General features: G+C 40.1%; 1 protein-coding gene across 6 annotated transcripts in view; it reads right to left on the bottom strand.

The window, feature by feature from the left end:
• Positions 1 to 24,452, bottom strand: part of LOC122405536 (bromodomain adjacent to zinc finger domain protein 2B) — a 254,071-nt gene that overhangs the window by 194,768 nt on the left and 34,851 nt on the right. For all 6 annotated transcript variants that reach the window (XM_043410385.1, XM_043410387.1, XM_043410388.1 and 3 more), the window contains exon 2: positions 5,062 to 5,114. The gene's annotated coding sequence lies outside the window, so the exon portion shown is untranslated. The remainder of the gene's footprint in view (positions 1 to 5,061; positions 5,115 to 24,452) is intronic.

Genomic DNA, 24,452 nt, shown 5'->3' with positions numbered 1-24,452 from the left:
TGCGTTGAAGTTATTATACATTGAAATATATTACTAACGAAAATTTTATAAATTTCACAAAAAAAAATTCCATGAATTAAATCAACGATGATATTAGAGATTAAAAATTGTTTGTAGATAGTTAGAGCATCGTAGGTAATATTGAGTATCTAATAATTTTGTGTTCCGTGCTCAAGAGTCGAATAAAATATTTACGTTGGAGTTATTATACATTGAAATATATTACTGACGAAAATTTTATAAATTCCACAAAAAAAAATTCCATGAATTAAATCAACGATGATATTAGAGATTAAAAATTGTTTGTAGATAGTTAGAGCATCGTAGGTAATATTGAGTATTTAATAATTTTGAGAGTCGAATAAAATGTTGTTTACGTTGGCACGTGTTCGGTTTGCTTCTTTGCAAATATAGGGAAAGAATATTTCACTTTCCCTGCGACACATTACCCCAATTGTGTCGGCTCCTAGGGGTGCGACGCCCCCTTTTGCCCGATGGTTTCGTGCCCGTTCCACGGAATACCGCGCAGTACCATTCCGTGGAGTCTGACGAGCTGTGTCTTTGACCCTCGTAAGCTTTGACCATGACACGATATAAACGAGCCGACAGTCCGCACTTATTATCGTGTCATGAAGGTTTGCGCGGCGCGTTAGAACCGTGTCGACGTAGCTGCCTACTGAAATGCCACCTAGATCTGCCACGAATTAACATAACGCCAAGAACGCGGCAAGATATCACCGCGGATTCACGGAAACGTGACGCGACCAGCCAGACGAATTGCGAATACGCATCGATGATGTCAACGACAAAACTAAAAAACAATCCACGGAGAATATTCCATCCTTTCCAACATGGCTTCCAACGGTCACACAATGGTCTGCAACAGGGATTCTCAACACTGATTTCTCGAAGGAGCACGAAAAATACTTTCAAAATTAGCAATACGATCTGTGTATTTGTGACACGCCTGTCTTCCTTCCTCCCAGATGCAATTTTCTGTTTCGTTGTGACAAAATTCGAGGAATTTTTTATCTTGTGATTAACTTTCGGAGATGCAAAGGAGACCAATTATAATTCCGCCTTGCAAAATATTTTTTTTCCCGAGTCCTTTTTTTGGTTTCGCACCAGATTCCGCGTTTTTATTGCAAAAAGGGTCGAAATGTGAGTCAAATCGTGTTTTTAACAAGCCCGCGATCGTCTTCGAGCTTACCAAAGGCATTCCAGTATTCATGCTTCCCAGTTACGCGCTGTTGGAGCATCGTTATCGGCACATGGATATCTGATAGATTAACTCTGATAAATTCCACGGGTGTTTCTCTGTACCTTTTCCGCGATGGACGGGCGCGATATCGCATCGATGACTGAGATCTCCCAAATAAGCCTCGAGGCTGGCCACGGAAATTCGGCAGTCGCCTGAATCGAGCAAATTTTATTCCCCCGAGTAAATTAATTTATAAACTATATAACCCGATATTTTGCCCAACTTACACTGTCGATTGTCATAAAAATTCCTACTGTCATTTTAACCCCTTAGAATTACAATTTATTTTATGACTAATATTTCCTTGTGAAAAAAATATTATCCCTGAAATACGTACAAAGAAATGTAACAAATCTAAACAAATTATTAAATACATCGTTCGAATTAAAAATTCACTTCGTGAACGATCATCGTAGAAATGGTGTCATTTTAACGCCTTGGAATTACAATTTATTTTATGACTAATATTTCCTCGTGAAAAAAATCTTAATGTATCCCTGAAATATGTACAGAGAGATGTAACATATTTAAACAAATTATTAACTATATCGTTTGAATTAAAAATTCACTACGTGAACGACCATCGTAGAAATGGTGTCATTTTAACCCCTTGGAATTACGATTTATTTTATGACTAATATTTCCTCGTGAAAAAAATATTATCCTTGAAATACGTATAGAGAGATGTAACAAGTTTGAACAAATTATTAACTACACCGTTTGAATAAAAAATTCACTTCGTGAACGATCGTCGTAGAAATAATCTCCCAGGTGTCATTCTAACCCCCTACAACTGCAATTTATTTTACGACTAATATTTCCCCGTGATAAAAATCTTAATGTATCCCTGAAATACGTGCAGAGAGATATGCCAAGTTTGAAGAAATTATTACCGATAACGTTCGAGTGAAAAATTCGCAAAAGAAATGCTTATTTTGTAAGGATCCAGAATAGAAGTGTTTCTTTAATCTAGCTCGATGATCCGTTTAAAAATAACCGGGAAGTAAAATCGCGATATCTTCAGGAGGGGGGCAGGGTAATAATTTCGCGAGGCTAATTTTTCCGCGCCCGTCGCGCAGGTATAAATTGAACGGCATTGTTTCGATACCACGCCGTAATTATGCAAACGCTGCACGAATGCTTTCATTACACGTAGCTCGCCGCGAGTGACTCGCTATCGGCAACGGCGTTTCTTACAGTGTCACACGCGTGACACGCTTGCGAAATCCTCGCTGCCTGGCCGAAGTTGGAGTCGCACACATACATTTTTTTGCCGGCGAACGCGCGATCGCGGGAGCAAGAAACGAAATACATACACCGCGTAATTCGACCGTACCGCCTGGCATCGTCCCACGGCGCAGTTAAGATCTGGCCTCAACGGCTCGCCTTTAGCTGCACCGTCGAGAGCGTGCCTCTTCTAATGGCGAACCGCGGCCAATCAAGCAAAAATTACTGGAATCCCGCGACCCTGGCCGGCGTCACGAGGCCCCGCGACGCCGAAGCTTATACGGTCGCATTAAATCTCTCTTCTTTTTTTCATCGATGCACTTCGAACAGTACTACTCTTCCATAAATTAATATTTTTCTACGAAAAAAAGCGCGCGTCTCCTTTAAATATGCATGAACGTACGTGGTGAATTTGAAACAGATGTTGGCAATAGTTTTCCGGTAAAAAATTCGGCAAGAAACCCCTTCTAGGGCGATAGAAAGAAGTCAGGAGTGGGGTATTTTTCATCGATGCACTTCTAATAACATAATTCTTTCGTAAATTAGTATTTTCCTATGAAAAAAAGTACACGTCTCCTTTAAATATGTATGAACGTACGTGGTGAATTTGAAACAGATGTTGGCAATAGTTTTCCGGTAAAAAATTCGGAAAGAAACCCCTTTTTAGAGCGATAGAAAGAAGTCAGGAGTAGGGTATTTTTCATCGATGCACTTCTAACAACATAATTCTTTCGTAAATTAATATTTCTTTATGGGAAAAAGTGTATGGTTTCCTTGAATATGTATGAACGTATGTGGTGAATTTGAAACAGATGTTGGCAATAGTTTCCCGGTAAAAAATTCGGAAAGAAACCCTTTTTAGAGCGATAGAAACAAGTCAGAAGTGGGGTACTTTTCATCGATGCATTTCTAACAACATAATTCTTTCGTAAATTAATATTTCTTTATGAGAAAAAGTGTATGGTTTCCTTGAATATGTATGTACGTACGTAGTGAATTTGAAACAGCTGTTACCAATAGTTTTCCGGTAAAAAATTCGTAAAGAAACCCCTTTTTAGAGCGATAGAAAGAAGTCAGGAGTAGGGTATTTTTCATCGATGCACTTCTAATAACATAATTCTTTCGTAAATTAGTATTTTCCTATGAAAAAAAGTACACGTCTCCTTTAAATATGTATGAACGTATGTGGTGAATTTGAAACAGCTGTTGTTAATAGTTTCCCGGTAAAAAATTCGGAAAGAAACCCCTTTTAGGGTGATAGAAAGAAGTCAGGAGTAGGGTACTTTTCATCGATGCATTTCTAACAACATAATTCTTTCATAAATTAATATTTCTTTACGAGAAAAAGTGTATGGTTTCCTTGAATATGTATGTACGTACGTAGTGAATTTGAAACAGCTGTTACCAATAGTTTTCCGGTAAAAAATTCGTAAAGAAACCCCTTTTTAGAGCGATAGAAAGAAGTCAGGAGTAGGGTATTTTTCATCGATGCACTTCTAATAACATAATTCTTTCGTAAATTAGTATTTTCCTATGAAAAAAAGTACACGTCTCCTTTAAATATGTATGAACGTATGTGGTGAATTTGAAACAGATATTGGCAATAGTTTTCCGGTAAAAAATTCGGAAAGTAACCCCTTTTAGAGCGATAGAAAGAAGTCAGGACTGGGGTACTTTTCATCGATGCATTTCGAACAACATAATCCTTTCATAAATTAGTATTTTTCTATGAAAAAAATTGTGTGTCTCCTTTAAATATGCATGAACGTATGTGGTGAATTTGAAACAGCTGTTGTTAATAGTTTCCCGGTAAAAAATTCGGAAAGAAACCCCTTTTAGGGTGATAGAAAGAAGTCAGGAGTAGGGTACTTTTCATCGATGCATTTCTAACAACATAATTCTTTCGTAAATTAATATTTCTTTATGAGAAAAAGTGTATGGTTTCCTTGAATATGTATGTACGTACGTAGTGAATTTGAAATAGCTGTTGGCAATAGTTTTCACAGAAAAAATTCGGAAAGAAACCCCTTTTAGAGCGATAGAAAGAGGACTCCCTAAACTAGTACTCTTTTCCATCGGTACACTTTGAAAAGCACAGTTCTTCGATAAATTAATGTTTCTTTGTAAGAAAAAATTAATGTATCCCTGAGATGTACATAAATAAATGTACCAAGTTTGAGAAAGATTAACAGTCTTTGACTAAAAAACTCAAAAACAAACACCTTCTTTTAATGTTGTAGAACAGTCTTCCTAGTAACATGTTCTTTTTAACGATGCCCTCCAAACGACATATCTTTTCGATAAATTAATATGTTTTTTACGAAAAAGAGTATAAATTTCTGAGACATGTTTATGAATGACTGTATGAAGTTTGAATGCTAATAATATTAATAATAAATAAAATATATAAATGCTGATAACATTAAAATAAAAAATTCAGAACAAAATGCTCTGAATTAAAAGATAATTTGCACAGTAGTAAAATTGAGCTTTACATAATTATTTCTTCTTCAGCAAGACGTTGGTTCCAAACACTGTATATTAAATTAAGGAATTATTACTATACGACGTACCAAAATAGCTTTACACACGGTCACGATCACCGAATATGGATCCCATTGAACACCTATGGAACAAATTAAAAAGACGGTTAGAAAAATGCAATATAAACGAAAAAAAAAAACAGAAGTAAAATGAATGAGATTACTAGTTAATAGAAAAATTATTCTATAATTTGTATTAATTGAAAGTGAAGGATGCTTGTATGAATCCAAGCCAAGCGCCCAAATCATCGACATATTGATTTAAATAAATATTTACCTAAGCTTTTTAACTGAAAATTCAGACCACTTCAAAATAATAAGAATTAACAAAAATTGAGTATTTCTGTTTTACACAATAAAATTTGAACAAACGTTCGGGAGATTTCTAGGAATGGAAAATAAGTGGAGTCAAAGCGTTAAACAGCCCAAAATAAAACAGAGAAAAATAGTTTAATTATTTCGAAATCAATCATCAAGTCACTAACTTCGTCGATAATTAAAATTGTCGCTGAAAAATTTCGAAGAAAATTGAAAAATGGAAATGGGAGGAAACAAGGATGGAAAATAGTTTCAAAGGCACCTGCTTTGCGGTCAATGGCGAACGACGCGAATGCTGGTATTTGCAGAAACGTCTTCATCGCGATGGCTTCCAATCAGCGCCGCGGAAAACGACCCGTGTGAACTGCGATTTGGTAGAGAATCGATAGAACGCAATCGCGGGGCAGTGAATCAATGCCTCGGCTGCGACCACTTGTATCGTTTTATACGCTGCTCAACTCCCAAGTACGTATCAGTTTCTAGAATCAACGTCCAGCTCTCTGTGCGGTTCATGAATAAAGAAAAAGGAAAATAGAATAACGAGAATCGGTGCGATATTTCAAGAACCGCCGTTTCGATCTTCGAATGCATGTAATTATGCACGGTTTGCCATCTCAGGATCGAATGAACAGAAATGGAAACCTGCATTAACTGGTACGCTTTAACCAGTCACCAGTGACCGTACTCTGGTCGCCCTAAGACAGAAAGAAATACCTAACAGCCGAGGAAAACATTCCCAAATTTTATTTTATTCGATAACTGTGCTAGATTTACCGAGCCCGAGTGTTGGATTCCGTGTTTGGAGTTGCAGATAAATATTTGTTTGGAGTTTCAAAAACAATTCCTATTGCAACAACAGCGGCGGCCAGAAATAGTTAAACGTGGCAAAATTAGCACTTCCGTCGAGCAAGACCTTCCTATTTCATAGGCAAAGGAACGCACGAAGACTATGAAACATGCAAATTTAACACGAAAAATAATCTTTGTCGGTGATAAAATGGAGAATATTTAAAGCATACTAAAAATAGCTGGTATCACGTACCTAAAAATAATTTTGCTTTCTACAATTTTTATTGACGAAGAGGACATTAGCAACTACTACAACTTTGACATCGCAAACAAATCCACAAATCCACTGGTTTCATCTATTATTTTGCTAAAATCGGTAATGGGGCATCCGAAAAAAGAGTGAAAATCAATATGCACCGGAGAACCGAATATTCATAAAACAGTCGAATAAATTATGAGGGAATTATTTAACTTCGTTGCATCGAAACGCGTCAAACGAGAATCGTCGCTAGAATAAAGACCCAATCTAACAGATAGCCCTGATTCTGTTGGCTGGTGATACACGTACATAGAGGTGCACGATTGTCTACGATCTATCCGATATCGGTGACCAATGTATCCGACGTCTGAATCCAGATACCGCCGTGAAAAAAATTCGTACGTAATTATCAGTCTCGTCTTATCGGGCTGATCGCGTTAGCCGACGATAGCCAGCACGTGATCGAGCCTACCGATTCATCGAAATCGAGATTGAACATAACTTTTACGATTACTCGAGGGTGCTGGGTCCGTAAAATCAAGAACGTGTCTGCTCTATTAGAAGTAGGTTAAAAACAGATTATTAAATATAAAAGTTTCATCTTTGCTTTATGTACTACGTATGTATGTATGACGGTGAGCTTCGTAATACGCCAAGGGGAATCCCCTCTCGATAGTAGGGGCGACTACCGTTCACTTATCCAATCGAAAACGACTCGCAGTTATGGAAGCATCGCTCTATTTCTATTGCTCTATAATTTAAAAACGGTCGAGGATATTTCTGGACAGGGAACACTGGTTGGTATAGCCATAAGAATGTAAATCCGAATTTATTCAATAAACCATATCGCGAAGGTGCTCCGATCGGAATGGTCACGAACGACGAGCTGTCCCATTTGCGTCTACTTCGATGGAGCGGACCGATACGCGGCGGCGTCCAGCGCGAGTTAGGTCTATCGTGCCCGTAATTATTTCCATCTCCGCAATTATCAAGCGTCCGCGCTCGATGTTTTACACGCCCGGACGGGTATCTGTCTTTCAACGTGTCGCGTAGCATAAATGGAGCAGGTTGGGCGGCGCTCTCGCCCGAGCAACGGCGAAGAAAACGCGACGACCGCGCGTCAGACACACCCTGTATCTCAAGAACTCCCCTTATTCAGAGTTCTAGCGCGCGCGGGGACTATATCGGTATCCTAGCGTGCGTTCAAACTGAGATCAATAAAGCGCTCCTTTATAGACGTCACTACACACGCTGTACAAGCTTGGCCAACTCTCCCTCTACCCGTCCCGTACGTCCGACGGGGTCTCTTTCTCGCTCTTGCGCGTGCACACACGTAAAGAGTCAGCCTCTGCCACCTCCCTGAAATCGCCACCCTCCTCCCAGCCGTGGCATCGGAGCGCACGGCTGCCCTCATGCCACGTAGCAACCCCTCGCGCCCGCCATCGTTCGAACCCCGCGAGCTGGCAACTACGAGGCCATAAATAACCGAATGACCCACCGCGAATAACAGCCAACGTGACGAGCTGCGATCCGGACACCCGTTACACCGTGAAATCTTGCGCCTGGAATCGCCGCATCGCCCGTTCTTGACGCGATTCCCCCCACGGAGAACCAGCTTAACGCGACTGCCATACCAAACCACTCAAATTGCCCACGGAAAACGAAACTTCGTTTTTAGACAATTGGATACTGGCCACAATTTATCGTGGAACTTTTACAACCTCGTTAAGAGTCGAGAGTCCTATCTGGATTTATTTTTTAACTCCTCGGTGAAAAATCGTGCCACTCAGACGTGGCAGTTAAGATTCGAAGTACCGAAATGGTCAAAATGGCCCTTCGTAATTTTCAATCAAAATTTTTACAAATTTTTTCGATTGGATTTTATTTCCATTGTATTATGTCTTTCTTCGAGTATAAATACACCATAATTGTCGGTAGTTTTAGTGTTAAGGTGTTAAGGGGGTGTTCTCACCTGGAGACGTCGCTTTTGAATGGTTTTCGGGGTAAATCATTATCGATTTCTACAGATAATAAAAGAAACTATTGGAAATATTGAAATAATTCTGGTTCCAAAAATAAAAATTCTGTGCAAAATTTGAGGTTAACCCTGTATTGAGATATCGTGGAAGTCACTTAAAATTACACATTTCAACAAAAACATAATTCTGTAGCCCCCCTTACACTATCTCCACAGAGTATTCTAGTTACACATTGATTAGAATTTCTTAATTCATTTATCAGTACCCAATAATTCGTCAAGGAAATACTATTAAAATTAGAATTACTTAATTCATTTATCAGTACCCAATAATTTGTCAAGGAAATACTATTAAAATTTAATTTTCTCGAAAATTTGATGAAGTTATAAATTTTGTATTGCAAGTTCTCGAATAACTTACAAATATTTGACCAAAGTTCGACAATGAAGAACTGTTGATCCTAAACACAATACACAGTGATTCAAAATATTTATTAAAAAAAAAACCTCCAAAGTAAAGATACAATTTATTTGAAATAGACACGATGAAGGTGACTAAAAAGATTCCAGGATACCTCGAGACGAAAGAAGGTAAACCGTTAACGCGAAACGCACGACGATTGAATTCCGGCGAATCGAACAGGGGGGGAAAACTAATTAAGCTTTTCCAAGATTTTCCACGTAGCTCCCGCTGTTCAATCAGTGGAAAAGGTAATGGAGCCGGCAATTAATACGGCCGTCGTATCAATCACCGCGTACCGTTAGAGTAATGATGTTAAAAATTTCATGCGGCCGCAGGTGCAGAATCATAAATAACCGACTTAACCAGGCGGTAACGCATGGCACCGAGCGATCTAGTCACCCGTTACACGACGTGCACCAAAGCTACCACACTTACGATCTAAAGTGGGCAAAATGCTAGATAAAGAAACTTCCAACGAGCAAAAGACAAATAATTATTTCATCCTTAATCTCGACACGATAATGAAATTTTTTCAATCGTCAATCTCGATATTCAAGAATCCTATATACAACAAAGATATATTATCGTTAACTCCTAAAACGAACAGTGCTTTCTTTAACGGTAACGGTTCTTACGAAAATGATATCTCGAAGTGAAACTGTTGTTTTGATCCTAGATCTGCTCTATCGCGCGGTGATCGAAAAAAGACATCGACAACGGAATCGTAATACGCCATTAATCACGGCAAACGAGAGGAAGCGGAACTCCAGCAGACGCAAGGCAGGATTCCGTTACCGGGGAGCAACCGACGCGGCAATTAGGCGTACCGAGGGAAAGAGATTGTGCAAATTATTAAGACATCGAGATATTAATAGCGCGATATGTTTTATAATAGTCGCGAAACGGTGGGAGGTGGTGAGGATGCGCGCGGCGTTGTGAACGCAACGCAATTACTCGTCCCGCGAGTCGTAATTCGATTCACAAAGGAAGCGTAAACGAGCCGGCCGATGTATCCGGCACACTTCAGTTTTCGCCGATGGAAAACATTTTCTCAACCTTATATGCATGCCTCGCGTAATTAAACATGTCTCTACGCCCCGTCGTATAATTACGTAATTATCGTATCGCGGGATTAGCGGCATTACAGTTCCCGGGGTTTACTATCGCGAGAACGTGGCATTATCTCGTTTGTAACAAAATGGAAAAAGTTGTTAAACGACTAACAGAAACGCCGGGGATTAACGTTTAAGTAGAAACAACCATGTTTCTAACGGCAATGAAATATGTTAGGATCTATCAAACCCCTACTTTCTATTTTCTTCCTTTTTACGAACGAATAATATTTTTTCCTTCGTTCGTGTTCTATAAATAGCGTTTTTGTTAATTTAAGCAGATAATGTATTCCAGCGAGGGAGTTACACCCTCGCGCGCCTCGAACTGCGCGACACTCAAAATGGCGGGTCAAATCTGACCTAATTTCTCTGCGTGTATTCCAGAGGGAAGGTTTAAACGGAATTCTTATATTTTGTCGATGAAATTGAAGATATTTAGAATCTTTACAGTATAGATCCTCCACATATTGAATATTTTTAAACTAAAAATAGTTTTTATTTTCAATTTGTATTCAAATGCAGGTTAATTACCGCCAGGACGAAGGTGGAATTTTTATTTAAATTATCGCGCGAAGATAAGGCTAAAAGCAAGCGCACGAAATATAAATTAGATTATTACAGTGTATATTTATGTAGCAATAGAATTCAGTGCCGCGAACAAAATTTGTTTCGCGTAAAAAAAGATTATTTCACGCTATGAAATTATCTAATTATTGTGTTTTTGAACGCGGTAGTGAAATATTTGCACAATTCGCATCGTCGCGAATAATTCATCCCGACGTTCTGTATCAAGGCCCAAGATGGACGCGAGAATCCCAGAAAATTAACGCTGCCGCAGCGTGATAACGTCTACTCATCAAGGAGGACCGAAGGAGCAAAATAGAAAAAGGAGAAAAAAACGAGACGAAGTGGTTCGAGGAGAGAATGTCTCCGCTCGATAAAAGACACTTCGTGTCCTCGTCCCTCTCCACAGGCCACTTCAACGGAACAAGAAGCGACAGAAACGAGAGGGGGGGGGGAGCAGAAAGAGAGAGAACGTGCTACGAGACTGCTTGAAATATTTCAGCCGCGGTTCATAAATAACTGGTTTGTCGATGAATTTCGCTTCGACGAATATTTCAAGATCACGACACGCGAGAAATTCATTTCTCGACTTTTCAGTGTACCTCGCGCCACCGGACACCAAAAATGACCAAATTTGTTATCCAGATACAAAAATTATACAATTAACTGAAATCGTTAAAATTTTTGTTCCTTGTGCACGCATTAGAGGTAGAAGTACACTCTAAAATTATAAATAATGATCTTCATCGTCGATATAATACATTGTTTGTTACGCTAACAGATTTATTTTGGGATAATTTGTTATCTAGATACAAAAATTATACAATTAACTAAAATCGTTAAAAAAATTTTGTTTGGTGTAGGGGGCAATTTTTGTTCCACCCTTGTGCACGCATTAGGGGTAGAAGTACGCTCTAAAATTATAAATAATGATCTTCATCGTCAATATAATACAAAATTACCATTATTTGTTACGCTAACAGATTTATTTTTTTTTAAATTTGAAAAACTGTTTTAAAGCAACAAAATTAGCGAAATGAAAATCTCCCGTTAGTGACTGATTTATGTATTTATACAGCATGCAAGAGTTTCGATCTGTATCCTTGAGAAGAATCCATAAAAACAAAGGAAAAAAGAAATTGCCCCCAAAATTATTCATTTCAGTTAATGCGTGATAATGATTGCTCCATGGAGCTTCCCAGGGCTCTTAAGATCTACTTCCTTCCCTCGCGACCCAGGTGCTTAAATTGCATTGTGAAAATTAACGTTTTGAAAAAAAAAGTCGACGCCCAGGGTTAATATTCCGATACAGAGGTAACGTTTCACTTTAGAAAACGCGGGGCCAAAAGGTTGAATATACGTTTTTTTTTTTTCAGTTTACGTTACTGGTTCTTGCCCGTAGGCCTCGGTACGGTCGACAATAATACGCGCAGGAAAGAAAGGAAGAGAAAAGGAGACGCTTGACGCAGCCGAGGCCTGCATTCTTCAGCCGCGATCCTCCGGAGTTCGACATTGCTCGTGAATCTGCCATTGAGAAAAACAGCATTAATGCGCGCGGCATCCTATTCAGCCCCGGGTGCTGCTTGCATAAACTTTAAAATTGTAATAGGACTCTATTCCAGGCCTATCTTTTCACACGGTGAGAATAGTGGCGAGCAACGCGACCGCGAACGAGAACCAGATGCATTTATTTTCAAGAAACCTGCCGGGGCTGAAGGTGACGTCGTTAATTAGCCTATTTGCCCGCCTACCAATTATCCTGGTTAACGGTAATTAACAAATTGGGTCGAAGAGAGGGCGAAACGCAGAATCCTGTCTAACAAAAAATACCAAAAACAAAATTTTCATATACAGGGTGTTCGACCACTTCTGGGAAAAATTTTAATGGAAGATTCTGGAGGCCAAAATAAGACGAAAGTCAAGAATAAAAATTTGTCGATCGGGGCTTCGTTAGAAAGTTATTAACGTTTAAAGTTCCGCCTGTAGAATGGCAATCTGCGAACAGCTGCTAGTGGTTCTCACTCACGCTATTTAAACGTTAATAACTTTTTAACGAAGCCCCAATCGACAAATTGGTATTCTTGATTTTCGTCTTATTTTGGTCTCTAGAATCTCCTCTATATTAAATATATCACTGTCAATTGGACTTTCGATACTAGGATAAGGAAATACACATACATAGATAGAAACAGCTAAATTGCTAAATTTAGGGCGTGAAAGCATTGAAATGGGATAGCAAGTTTTGGAAAGACCCAACGTAATGTTGAATTTCGTGGATGTTTTCGAAATTTTTGGGACACGGTGAGTCGGGTGCGCCGGTCGACGAATTTCCCATAGCGGCGATGGAACCGTTGACGATTTATTCTATTTGGTCGTGCGGGTCTCAAAAACCGAGGGAAGAATACCATTCGGCGGGTTCTCCCATCGGTCAGCTTTCTTGCTTAAAAAGGAGGAAAAACGAAGAGGCAACGAAGGGGGTTGGAGGTAGACGGAGTCGACTCGGCGTTCTTCGGCCACGGTCCACGAGCAACGACACCATCTCTCCGCGCTACGTTTTTGCTTCGAGCGGACCCCCTCCCCCCGCCGCGCAGTCCTTTCTTCTCTGGTCCCAGCGAACGATCACTCACTCTCTCTCTGTCTCTGCGTTTCTCCTGCCGTTACCCCCGCCGTTCTTTATCCCCTTTTGCCCCGGTCGCGCGAGCTTCGGAGAAACAACGCTGAAGGGAGTACGACCGATGGCGTGGAGCAGAACGGGGGACAGAGACGACGATACAGATACAGACACCTGCAGTCCGGCTCCCAGGCGGCGGGAGAGAGACGGCAGAAAGGTCGGGACTTCTCTTGCCGCGTAAAAAGAGACAGGAGCGTAGGGGAAGAGGAGCGGAGGGAGGAGGAGGAGCCAGAGCGCGGACCAAAAGGCGATGCCAAAGAGACGACGAAACGAAGCAACGCGAAAATGGCTTCCGAACGATACTCGACGCGGCCAGGGACTCTCGCCAGTTTCGAGCGAAATTACCAGGACCCGCGGCCGGTATATACGGCTCGGTTATTTACTGTAATTTCATTACCCCCGCGTGCTTTCGCTAACGTCGACGACGACGTCGTATCGTTCGTGACTTTGTGCGAAAGACGGCCGCCATTAACCTTTGTTTTCGGCCGCGCGTCGCACAGTTCAAATATTAGTGGCGGGTTATTATTAATTCTCGAATTAGACTGTCGCTAATTAAATTACGCAGCGCGCGTACGAACATCGTGTAACCAACGTGCACTCCCGCGGTGTCCTGCTTTCGAGTGCCCCGAGACTCGTGACGCGTTATTAATTTTTCGATTACGTCGCTACTATGCTACCACATTCCCCGCCCTCCCCCCTTCACTCGGGAAGCCCCGCATGGGTATTCATATTAGGAGGGTCGAGTGCCAACCCGAATTTGGCAATCTTGCACTCTTTGTACCGGAGGGGCGAACGTTCAGCTTTAACTTAAGAAATGACTTGCGTTCTTTAATATTAACGTGATGGCAGAAATATGTTGAAATAATCTAAAATTTGTTGAAGTTCATACGCAATCAGCTCGATAGAAAAATCAATCTTCGAAGTACTCTTATTTCCTGTCAGCGTTGTCACAGATTTGAGGAACCAAGTGTTCATTATGGAGAGAGATAAGAGTTGGTCGCTAAGGCGAACAGCGTCGGATTTTTTATCTCTTCCGTGGGTGCATCGATGGGACTGTTTAGTCAGCTTATACACTTCGTATAGAGGACTAGAGTAAAATACCTTCCATATATGTATAATAGAGATTATAGAGGGTGTTCGGGCAATTCTGGGAAAAATTTGAATGGGAAATTCTAGAGGCCAAAATAAGACGAAAATCAAGAATACCAATTTATTGATTGAGGCTTCGTTAAAAAATTATTAACCTTTAAAGTTCCTTACCGACCGGAAAATTTTTGACAAAATTAAAAAATTTCAAATCGTTCTAAAAAAATTATTCTTGGTTACAGGGGTCAATTACAATCATTTTTGGTTAATAGACATATCCTCGAAATCTTACGCACTTTCGAGAAAAAAATTCATGTAGGTAGACAAATTTTATTAATAAATTCTTAACGAAGCTTCAATCAACAAATTGATATTCTTGATTTTCGTCTTATTTTGGCCTCTATAATATCTCATTAAAATTTTTCCCCGGGGGTGGCCAAACACCCCGTATACTAATATTTATTTTTATTACTTGAAAGGAATTCATGAACTCTACACAGACTTAGTTTGCTTTACAACTCTGAGAACGTTTTTAGATCCTTAGTAACGTGTCCTTGCGACCCATAGATGGGTGACGCGATAACCGATGCGTTTTCAATTCCCGCGCCCCGGCGGCCCGCTTTGTCGCACTTCCGCGACATATTGAAATCGTTTAACCGTCGTCGAGCATTGTTGGCGTTCTATTTTAGCGCGATGATTCATGGCGATAGTAATTATGGAAAACCGAAGGGAACTGTAACAGGATAAATAGTGGCAGTAGGCGCAGTGTCTATGGACGTTGCGTAAGGTTGCCTCCAAAGCAGAAAAATGCGATTCTCCTTAACCCCTTGCACTAAAATGGTTTGTGTAGCGCGTCATATTTATTCCGTGCACAGCTAGGCTATTTGTGGAAATTTATCTGTGTCGTATTTTACAATTTTTTCTTATTATCTATATTTAATTTTAAGATAAGACTAACTATTTCAATTTGTAAAACATTTAGCTTTAAAGTTAACAGAATTTCTTGTAGGGAAATATTCTGAATATTTCCAATTGTCTTATCTGCTTTTATCTAATCAAATTTTAAAATACACGCTATTAATATATAATACAGCAGACAATGTTACTTTCTGCCTATACAATTAAAGAAATTATGTTTTCAAAGACAATTGCAGAACGGGCGAAACGTAGATTCAAATTCTGCCGCGTAAAGTTTGACGTTAAGAAAATGGCCGTTTAAGAGCCTCTTGGCCCTTATCTTTCAGTAGCCGATCGCGTCGTCTTAATTCGCACGATTACTAATCACGATGATTGCAGATCTTACCATGGTACTATTTCTAGTCGTCGTTTGCTTTTCTAACTCGCCTTATGCTATTTTTGCCACAACGTTTATGCCTTTATTACCGGTTGGACGTTGGCCCGGAATTTCGATAACGCGCGCCGCAAGGAAATTAGCTCCGAGTCGAGGAATTAAAGCTCGGTGTCTTGTTACAGGCTGACACAGCAAACACCCGCGTATGTTTAAACGATAGTTGTAATTAAATTACACGTTCGAACGGCGTATAATAAAAATCGACCTCAAACGTCGAACGACCGAGCACGGCGAACGACGGAGAGGAAAAGCAATCGTTAGAACGGGGCCCGAGAGTCTTATTTAACCATCATTATATTTTCAAACGTCGCTTTCACCTGTCGCTATTAACTTCGATGATGTTTCGTTCCGTAACAAACTCGACCAGCGGGGCCATATATTGCGAGTTATGCTTCCCTTTTTTTTTTTTTTTTCAACGCCGGTAATAAAAACATTCCTCGTAATATTTAATAGCCGAGGAATTCGCGACAAACACGACTCGTTTGAATATCATATATCATTCAATTACACGATCAGACGTTTATAGTTGTAGACTGCGATTAACAGCTTTGCTTTTCACGAATATGATTTACGATCTAATGTTTTCTAATATAGTAACGCGAAAGGGGGGTCTAACAATTTTTAGAACCACGTGCAATACAGTATATTTTACAAGTTATAGTTTCTAATTGTAGTCGGTTCGTATATACGATTAATCTTGAATTTATTTTCTAGCTATTTGCGGGCTTTCATTTATTAGAACGTGAATACTTGTTTAAAGTTTATAGTTCGACCGTTTTCCAACCACGAGGCGGCGATAAATTGGTTGAACCATAGTTGGTCTTTTGCTCGATAAATGGCACCGATATGTCTACAGAAAGTGCTTTTATTAACGAATCAATTATCTGGATTTATCTCTTGGTACAGGTAGTTGGCATTCCCGGCTCGTTGCTTTCTGCTTAGGCGGAGCTAGAAGAATAGGTTCGTTGCGTCACTGTTTTACTATTATAGAGTTTTCGTAGTATTTATAATTTTCAATCGAAACAAGGGGCTTGTAAATGCTAAGTAACGCAAACAAGTCTTGAATGAAAGCTTGCACGTTTGAAAGGCTGGATCCAAAAAGACCCATTCTATTTATATTTCTTCAGTGATCGTAGGAATTGCTGATAATTAACTTAACTGGATAGCTGTGCAAGCATAATTTAATTTTATCCCAGACTAACAATGTAATAAAGAAGTTACCGCAAGAAGCACGATATTCAATGGTACAAAATTGGGCACAAAAAATTGAAATTTAATCGATATTAATGGTAAAAGTACCCAGCCTTTGCCGCGGTAGGGTTAAACGTTTTATTGCGACTGGATGAAAGTCTAACAACTCCTGGGAATAATTTAAAATCCGCCAGCTATCCCCAGGGCGCGAGCATCTTCTTTTTCCAAGATGGCGGCCTCCAAAAAGTTAGGAAACCACTGATCCAACGGAGCCTCGTGCCCGGGTCGCGAAACAATGGATTCGCTGGAAAGGCAAGCAAGTTTTCGCACTTTCCCGCGAACTTGTCCCGCCGAAGGAAGTAAATTACGCGTCAGCGTAAAGACACGCCGGAGCCGCCATTGCCGGCAGGATCGCGCAAGTTACGAAAGATCGAAGTGGCAGGAAGAACTCTCCTCGAACGAAGGGGGCATGCCAGTCGTTACGGAACGTAGTCGAGGATCGACGACTCCGTGTTTCTCGTACGAAAAAACTACCTTTATGCGAAATACGAGCAATCATCGCGGAGAGTTGCCGCGTTTCGGAGGAGAAAGGAGGCTGTGATACTTTCACGCGATGCTGCAAACTCGCCTGGTCTTCTTGCATACCGTCGCGAGACAATTATTAACGCCAAAGAGAAAGGGTGATTGTCGTTCCTTCGGAGCACACACGATCGGGGACGATCGACTTCGGTATCGTCGAGCAAACGAGAATTATTCGGACAAAAATTCTTCTGTGAAGAAGAATTGACAGCTTCTGCTAAACTGTTCAGAAGAATATTTAAATGCTTTTGCTCCTCTGCACAATGAAAAATTGTATATTGACACCCTGTATTGTATATCACTCCGTTTGCTCTGATTCGAATACGAAATATTCTGGACAATTCGGTCCTAAATCCCGCGGCTGAGCGTCCCCGGAACAGATTTCCAACGATCGAAAGAGGGAGAGGGGGTACAGCGACATTTCCTCACGAGAATTTCCACGCGTTTCTGTTGCTCGTCGAACGAGGAAACGTCGCTTCGTGGAGCCGTGAATCATCGTCGGCGAACATGAATCACATTGCCCCTCGGCTGAACGAGCCTAGAAGCAACGGTTCGCGTCGAAGAGGATCCGAAGATGGTAGAGGTTGGGCTCCTCCGCGAAGGATCCTCCACGGCCGCAGGATGAAATATGTCCACCCAGCAGCGGTATAATTAACCCTCGATGCTCAGGTTAACCCAGCAGGTAAAACGGCAGGCTGGTGGATTTCGGCCCAAGAATTTCTCTTTCGAAACGGTCGATTCGAAACAGCGTCCCTTCCAACGACCCAACGGAGACGCAAACTATTCTACCGCCCCCCTCTCCGCTGCTCCACAAATATCCAGTTTGTTGGTACGAAGGTTCCAGGGCCCAGGGATGGACAAACTTTTCATTTACGTAAAGGTTAATGTTTCGAAAGATACCGAGGACCCTAAGAAAGATGCTCGATAAGTGCAAAATCGAATGGACGCCATTTTTAGTAGCAACGCTTAGAAGATTGCGCACCAAATTTCAGTTGGATAAACGTAGCACTCTGTGTTTAATGTTCATCTGAATCAATGTTGTTCGATGAGTGCAAAGTCCCATGGACGCCACTTTTAGTTGCTGGCAACGCTTGGAAGATTGCACATGAAATTTCAATTGGATAAACGTAGTATGTACTCTGTGTTTAATATGTATCTGAATCAATGCTGTTCGATGAGTACAAAGTCGCATGGACGCCACTTTTAGTTGCTGGCAACGCTTGGAAGATTGCACATGAAATTTCAATTGGATAAACGTAGTACACTGTGTTTAATATGTATCTGAATCAATGCTGTTCGATGAGTGCAAAGTCGCATGGACGTCACTTTTAGTTGCTGGCAACGCTTGGAAGATTGCACATGAAATTTCAATTGGATAAACGTAGTACTCTGTGTTTAATATGTATCTGAATCAATGCTGTTCGATGAGTACAAAGTCGCATGGACGCCATTTTTAGTTCCTGGCGACACTTGCAAGATTGCACACCAAATTTCAGTTGGATAAACGTAGTACTCTGTGCTTAATGTTTATTTGAATCAATGCTGTTCGATGAGTGCAAAGTCGCATGGACGCCATTTTTAGTTCCTGGCGACACTTGCAAGATTGCACACCAAATTTCAGTTGAATAAACGTGATACTCTGTGTTTAACGCTTATCTGAATCAATCGAGAACTTTGTGTGGCGATTAAACGTTCCTTTTTGGACCAAAACTGAGCTCGATAAATATTACGGAAGACTATGTAAGAAAATACAGTGGTTTTAGAATCAACTAAAATTGGAAAACTATGAGAATAATTTCACGCCAATATATTTAATTGTACGTAACGATTGGAATAAAATTTGCTATCTTTAAATCTTCTTAGCGAGTTATCTTTTTCCCTACATTGCATTTATTAGAAGAATAACAATTTCGAACTCACTGCAAAAGTTTCTCAAGGGAAATATTAATTTATAGCGTGTTTGAAACCGTGTTTTTGTTGGTTTATGGAAATTGTCCGGAAGTGGAGGATCTCCTTATTGCGGCGGAGGATTTTCCGCGAATATTTGCAAGCGAAACGTTATCCGCGGCAAGATGGGTGCCGCGAGGCATTCTGGAATTTCGCTTGAACTTGAAAACGTTAACGCTGATTGCGTGCAATGTGCGTTGCACACGGACGCCACTGATAAGAGCCTTTTTCCTGTGTTCGCGCGCCCCCCCCGTGTATCGCGATACCGATATATCACGGTTTAAATGCCACCCAGCGACGCATTACGTCACGCGACGCTGTTACGTAACAGATATTTAAAAAAAAAAAAAAAATAAAGGATCTGTAGTGTAAAATTGGAAGCTGCGCCGTTACGAAACGCGCGGAGCTTCGGGTTACACCCTCTGCGCAAAACGACCGAAGAGAAGCTCCAGTTTTTTAATTGGAACTTCCATTCTCGTTTAACTCTTCGCTGGATCCGATTATTACGAAATGTATCGATGACTGGATTTAATTTTGTGCCATTTCGGTGAATTGACTTTTAAACGACGTCTTCGTGATCAAGGAAAATGGGGGTGAAAGAAAATTTTAGAAAGGTCCATTATTCCAAGGCGTGGTTCAATCCATCATGAAATACAGAAGTTTATTTTCAATTATATTAATAATTCATTTTTGGTACACTTCTGTACAACTCGAGGACTTCTTTTGTTCTAAAAATTTGTGTCTCAACGAGTTAAATTTTTCTTTGTATTAAAACATGAATCGTCTATGTTTGATAATGCTTGAAATACATTTTTCTCCATTTCTATAGGTAGTACGAAGTATTATCGAGGGTTTTCATTATTATTATTAGTTTAAAATTGTCAATATAGACAATGATCGAATTTATAGAAAAGCTGAGAATCGTTAATAATTGTGTCTTATAAAATGAGGCCGCGAGTGAAAAAGTTTAACAAGCACCGACGTAGTAGCACAAAAAAAAGCGCCCTCGTAGTATTTTAGCCTTATTAAAAACACCCATTAAAAAGTTTCCTGTTGTCGGTAGTAAAAACATCAAAGAAGAAACTGTAAACTGAAAAGCTTAAAAGTTTGGAAGAACTGAAATTCGTTATTCATTATTTACCACTTTTCGTTTTGCTTCTGGCAAAAAGGTAATAAAAAGCCAACAGATTCTATTGGATTTTCCGTTGCCATAAGAATTTTGTATCCCCAAAAAGGGTCGAACGAGCGCGCCAATTTCCCCATCGTATTTATTTCTGTGCGTTGGTAAACAACTTATACTTCTCAGCTCTAATTGATACACGAAATTACCGAAACTTTGCACGTTCTGTCTCCGGTTCGTCGAACGTTGGGACGCGAATTAATCTGGAATTAACCTACATTTATGGGCGCGTAATTAGTTTGATTTTTCGGGGGGGATTCGAAACAGAATCGAAGAGGCGTGGAACGAGTCGCTTAATAAAATTGCCGTGCGCGTACGAATTCGAGAACATCGGGAAACAAGCCAGGAGGATATATTGTAACGCGTAAGCCCGGGTCGATCCAGACGGACCGCAAAAAAGCTGCCACGACAACTAGCAAATTTCCATTTACTCCCACCCGCGCCATTCTCCCGGATCCGCAAGAGTATCATCGATCTCCGATCACCTTGCCCAAGGTCGATCATCCTTCCACCGAATTATATAATTCTCCCTCGAGAAACGTATCCGCAGATTGCTCCATTTTCGAAAGCTCTCCTCCAAACCAGTGTCTCTCAACCATTAGTCATCTCTGTGATTTCGTTTGGAAAACAAGAAATATAGATTAAAATACAATAATGGAAAACAATTTTATCCCTTCAGATGTCGTGTGAAAAACTATTTTACTTTGAAAACGATATTATTATTTAAGTCGAGAATCGAAAGATTTCGAAACATACGCATAAGTAATTTTTAAATGTTCTAAGAAAAACGTTTATATTTCAGTATCATTTCAGATAGATGTCTACCACATTTTTTAATGGTTTAGAGTAGTCTGCATCATGAATTCATATTTTTCATTTTTTGAGTCTCTATTACTTCTCTTTTAATTAGTGTATTTAGTATAACCAACACGATACCAATGTTAATGGAAACTGAGCTAGAGAATATTAGTGACTAGCAGAAATGTTTTCTAACTCGTTTCTTTAGTAGAGAAATTATATACTGACAACGACTGGGAGGCCAAGTTTCTTGTTTTTTACTCCCCCAGTCGTTGCTCTAAGCGATTACTATACTTCTTGCAACTCCTAGAACGCTTACGGGGGACATTTCGAAAGGAAAATAGAGTTCAAGCAACAGTGTCTCGATGTTTCCCTTTGAAACTAGTATAATTTTATTTTGAACATATTCAAACTAAATTAGAAACTATTTGATTATGTTTGTTTTTAGTGTTTCTTTAAAATCATAGCAACAATTCATTATGTGAATACAAAGATGGACAAATTTCTTAATATTCAGATTAAATTTTGAATAAAAAATGAAAGATAATCGAGTCTAGATGCGTTGCTAATTTAATAAAAATTGAAACTTAGGTCACAGAAATAATTTGCCAAATAGAAATTCGTCAAAATGAATAAACGTTTATTATATTTATTATGTTTGTTTTTAGTGTTGCAACAATTCATTATGTGGATACAAATTTCTTGATATTTAGATTAAATTTTGAATAAAAAATGAAAGATAATCGAGTCTCGATACTTTTCTAATTTAATAAAAATTGAAACTTAGGTCACAGGAATAATTGGCTAAATAGAAATTTGTCAAAATGAATCCACGTTAAGAATAGATCGTCTCACGTTGGATTTTTCAGTCATCTGTTATTAGAATACAATTTTGCCCCCATTTCCGTGGACACGTCGCGACCATAAGCGATCGTATGCTCGTATGCAGAGGGCATGCATGCAGGTATATGTATATCGAAGCCCGCTCGCGATGAGAGATGACTTTCGAGGTAGGAAGAACATGTAAAGTCAGACGATACGATCTTCCAATGAACGTGTGAGTGTCATGTGTCTGTGACTCTGATGCGAACACACGCGAACCGTGTCTTATATCCTTTGATACACGTGCCTATTTAACGCGTGCTTTTCATTTCACACGTGGAGTCGGATTGTAATATCATGTTTAACATGCACCTACTGCCAGACGTTAGCAAAGTATGTGGTATCAATGGCGAACGAATTATTCACTACTATCGCGTACCCTCTCGGGATCTGCCAAATGGAATTGTTACAACGATTTCAAACCTCGAGTATGGGGAATACAAACATTCACCAACATTAAATCCTCGATATAAATCATATAAATAGTAGATCGATCTTTCTACAAACTTTTGATTTTAAACTATTTTGCAATACAAACATGATTTTTAAACAAATACAAAATGGGAAAGTTTGTTTTCGAATATAGATCCTGTACCCACAGTGGTAGTATTTTTCCTTAAATTAAAAATATCGAACAATATCGAACAGAAAGAAAGACCACTGCTTTTGATAAATAAAATTGAAAAAAAGTAATATTGCTGGTGTCAAAAAAAAAAATGGAGCAAAATTGCACGCGTTATTTTCCCAAAATAAAAACATCGGGTGATATCGAATAAGAAAAAAGAAAAATGCTTCGGAGAGAAAAAAATCATCCTTCGCGTGACAATGATTGGCGGGACGTTTTGCCCTGCATTTTGAGCGCGGCAACCTCCGGAGGTAGGAAAAACGAAAAATCGAGGGGAAACTATTTCGCGCAGCAACGCGGACCGATTCAATATTCGCGCCAGCCAGCCAACACTCGACGAACGGCTCGATCTTCGGCGCAACTTCCTTCAAAAAGCTCCGGTATTTGCGTTCACACTAATTACCTCTCTTCTCGTGTGTACACTGCCGGCAAACACAAACATATCCTTGGCGGCGAGTGTGCGTATCCAAAACACGCGTGTTGCCACTAAACGCACTTTCTCCCCATTGGTTGTATTCTCTCTCGTTAAGTACCAATGCGTGCAAACACACATACACGGGCACGCGAGTCCCACGAATCGTGCACCAATTAGGGACGTTCGATCCGGAACGGATTTTTTAGAAAATAAATTGTTCAACGATTATCGATTTTTCAACCCATCGAATACCAGTGCCCCGTTTAAACGACGAAAAAATGTTTACTTCACTGGTGTTCAAATTTATTGGAATTTCGCGCAATTTTTAAAGTACGTGGACTGTAATTTTGTTCTAACCTATATTATAAAACTAACGATAGATCTTTGGTTTTGGTTGATAGAATTTATTGTTATTACGAGTTTTCTGTGAACTGTTAAACTGGGTCAAAACGATAAAATAAAGTTCCAAAGAAGAAAAAAAAATGGCGTCAAATGATAAAAATTGTTGAAGAGTATCAAGTACTAACAAAACTAATTTCTCGATCTTCCTTGATTTATACCTTATTTTAATGATACGATAGAGTTCGAGAACAGAAACAAAATGGAGTCCATTAGTCAGAATTGGGAAGATGGAATCACCAAATTGCAGAGCCACCGAGAAGCCAAACTTTGGTGCACGACTCGAGTTTAGCGGAGGGTGGGTTCAGTGTGCTCGAACTATGTGTGGATAATGCGTACGGGATGCGTGTAGGTGCGTGTGTGGTCGAGTATAAAGAGCCCAGTGCAGGAACAGAAGCGGCGGCGACGATGGTAACGACGAGTAAACATACGAGCGTAAGTACGTGGAGCAAGAGGGACGGAGGCCTCGAAGAATCGTCGAATGAGAACCGAGGGGGGAGGGAAAAAGTGAAGAAGAGAGAAAGAGAGAGAGAGAGAGAGAGAGAAAGGAAGGAGTCACGACGATGTACTCTGTCCTCTCTCGAGCGGCTAGCCGTGTACATACCTAACTTAGGTCATACCGACACGAACGCGATAAGTGTTCCTATCGCTCGTCCGTTCGAAGTTACGACGGAAGGAGGGGGCAGGAGGAACGAGCCGTGGAATTCGAGGCAGGGTGGTCCCAAAGAATCGACTGCTCGCAGGGACAAATTTGGTCGATAATTAGAAGCTCGTTGTTTCGTTTGTTTCTTTAAATCAAGGCTCGAACCTTGTA

Source organism: Colletes gigas, unplaced genomic scaffold (assembly GCF_013123115.1).
Source record: "Colletes gigas isolate AHSC1104 unplaced genomic scaffold, ASM1312311v1 Colletes_gigas_Sc00004, whole genome shotgun sequence".
Lineage (NCBI taxonomy): Eukaryota > Metazoa > Arthropoda > Insecta > Hymenoptera > Colletidae > Colletes > Colletes gigas.
This window is presented reverse-complemented; position numbering and strand designations above follow the sequence as displayed.